Source organism: Cynara cardunculus (genome assembly GCF_001531365.2).
Source record: "Cynara cardunculus var. scolymus isolate 2C chromosome LG 7, CcrdV1, whole genome shotgun sequence".
Taxonomy (NCBI): domain Eukaryota; kingdom Viridiplantae; phylum Streptophyta; class Magnoliopsida; order Asterales; family Asteraceae; genus Cynara; species Cynara cardunculus.
The window spans coordinates 5,113,168-5,116,245 of NC_037534.1; positions in this window are offsets into that span (position 1 = coordinate 5,113,168).

Genomic DNA, 3,078 nt, shown 5'->3' on the forward strand with positions numbered 1-3,078 from the left:
TTTGTATAAACATATATATATATATATATATATATATATATATATATATATATATAGACTTGGGATCATGTGAGACCAGTCTGTTTTCGTGAGACCCGTGAGACCAACATTTTACACTTGAAACTTCACAGCAAAATGCTGTTAAGGTGACTTTTTACAACCTTCACAGTGTTTTTGTTGTGAAGGTTCGACTTTTTTTAAACCTTCACAGTGTTTTTGCTGTGAAGGTTACGTGTAAAAATGTGGTCTCACGGGTCTCACGAAAACAGGCTGGTCTCACGTGAACACAACCCTATATATATATATATATATATATATATATATATATATATATACTTAAGATCATATGAGACGAATTGCATTAATCTCGTTCAATTGCATTAAAAGTTTCAACTCATTGAAATCTCAAGATGAAACGATATGATTTTATACAACCTACAACTATCTCAATCCAAATTGTTTGTATAAATTGGAAAAGGAGAGAACAAAATAATGGATACCAACATTAATGGAAAAAAACCGAGCTTTAAAATCTATACATATATGATTTTATTATTAAATTGATTTAAACAAAAAATGTTAGGAAAATCTGGGAAATCATATATTCAAAAAAAATATATTTATTTTATGATTAAATATTATAATTAAATAAATTCCATAGTACAAGATCGAAAAGAATGCATTGGATGGATGCCCGGGCACTGAGAAGGAAGGACGCTTTATGGGGAGATACCGTATGTGATCCATGGATCTCTGGTCGAGAAACCGTATCCAAGCTCCGTGGCTAGTCTGCGCTCTTTGGACTTTTCAAACTTASCGAACTGAAACATCTGAGTAGCTAAAGGAAGGGAAATCAACCGAGACCATTAGTAGCAGCGAGCGAGAGTGGATTGGAGCTTTGATATAGAGTTACCTAGAAACTATAAAATGAGGGATATTTTAATAAATGATTAAACATAAAAAAAAAATCTTGAATCAACAATAAAGAATGATTTTTTTTTGAAAACCAAATAACATGATTTCATTAGGGAAATTGGTTTCATGAATGAAATCATTACTTTATCGGATGAATATAGCAAAGACCAAAAATTTTACCCGGTAAGTGAGGGCAATGACTCTTACCATAATTAGCGCTTACCGAGTAAATTGTTGCATATGATGCCGTTTTTGTTGACTAAAATCTTACTCAGTAAGTAAATGATAGTGTTGAATTTTACCGATAAGTGCTCACGGGGTAAATGTTTGGTAAACAACCTCTAAACCGAATTGGCTCCAAACTGAACTACAAACAAAATATATGCTCAAGATTCAAATTTGACTGCATAAACTTCAAAAGATTGTTTCAAACTATGAAAAAGACGGTTTTTAACTATGGGCGTCAAAGTCCATTCACTGTACGTTTCGATGAATTTCGTGGGTCCTTGCAAAATAGTAAAAAAAAAAAGTACTCAAACGTTAAAAATACCGACTACGACATCTTTGTTCGACTTTCTCGATTTTAGTAAAGCATTTGTATTTGTTTAACATTGCTTGTGTGTGTGTTTTAATTTTTAACGTTAAACATAATAACGTCTTTATTTTCATTTTGAAACATCAAATACGATAATTTATTTTAGCATATTAAAAATTTGATTATAGACCATCTCAGATGGCTTTACATGAAACCCGTATTCGGAAACAGGTGTTTTATGGCTTAGTTAGTGGATGAGGAGATGGGGTGGAATCGAACCTGTGACATGTCTTGTATTTTAGCAAATTCGCTCGACTTCTTTACCGATCGAACCACATGACAAAGGGAGAAACACTTTAAGGAGCTGTTTATCAGACGCTTATTCGGGTAAGTGAACACCAAGTCATTTTACCTTACCGGATGAATATGGTAAGGATCAAGAATCTTACCCGGTAAGAGCGAGACAAGGACCAAGAGTCTTGTCTGGTAAGTAAATGAGACGACTTTTACCATGGTAAGCGCTTACCAGGTAAATTGTTGCATACGATACCGTTTTGGTTGACTAAAATCTTATTCAGCAAGTAAATGATAGTGTTAAATTTACCGGTAAGCGCTTACCGCATAAGTGTTTGGTAAACGGTCCCTAAGTATTTGATCAATTAATAGTCAATTATTTGTGTTAAATAACATATGAAATCTTGTTATGTATTCTGAACACATTTATAAATAAAAACCGTTAAAATGTAAAATAAAATAAAAAATTTATTTAAGATGTTGACACTTTCAAAATCATTGTTAAGGCGTCCGATGTGTAGTTCAACTGGTAAAACGGTGGGTAGATTTTGTCCAAGCCCCGTTCGTTAGTCTCAGCCGTTGAGTGAGCCGAAAAATGTACCTCACATTGATGTCCTTAGAAGTAGGTTCCGTGTGAAGCTGGTTGGATTCTCGGTAATCAATATTTTGTCCAAATATCGTTGTCAACCCATCCACTAAACACATTTTTTGTCGTTTGTATGGGTATATTCGTTAGACTGATGTCCAAAAAGAGAAAAGAAAAAATCAACGGTGAATAAAGCAAGTTTAGTACGACAAAAACTGATTGATTTGAAATGATTTTTGCGACCATGATAATGTTGGTACTTGTTGTCGTTTTCAATCCTACTTTAACCTTTTATAATTCAGAAAAACATTTAAAGCAAACTTTAAAAATAATATATTTTATTATTTGTTCATTGATGTATTTATACATTTTATATTAAAATTTTAATTTAGTAACTTTATCCTTCCATTCGTCTTAAAATGAATGTTCATGTTTTTATCTTAGTTTGTTCTAAAATAATTGTCTGCTTTTAAAATAAAATGTCAATTTTTAATTCTATTATTAATTATGATATAAAGTAAATTATTAATACCAACAAATCATCTATTTTGGGAGAGAATAAGATCATTTACAACAGATATATTGTATTTTCATTTTTTTTTCTTTCCAAATTACGTGATTTATCCACTCATACTCTCTCTCTTTCTAATATAGACGTGAGTTTAGGGAATTGTTTTGGCAAAAATAAGCTAGTTTATTTTCTGGGTACATATTTAAGTGCATATAACCTAACTTATTGAAACGCTAC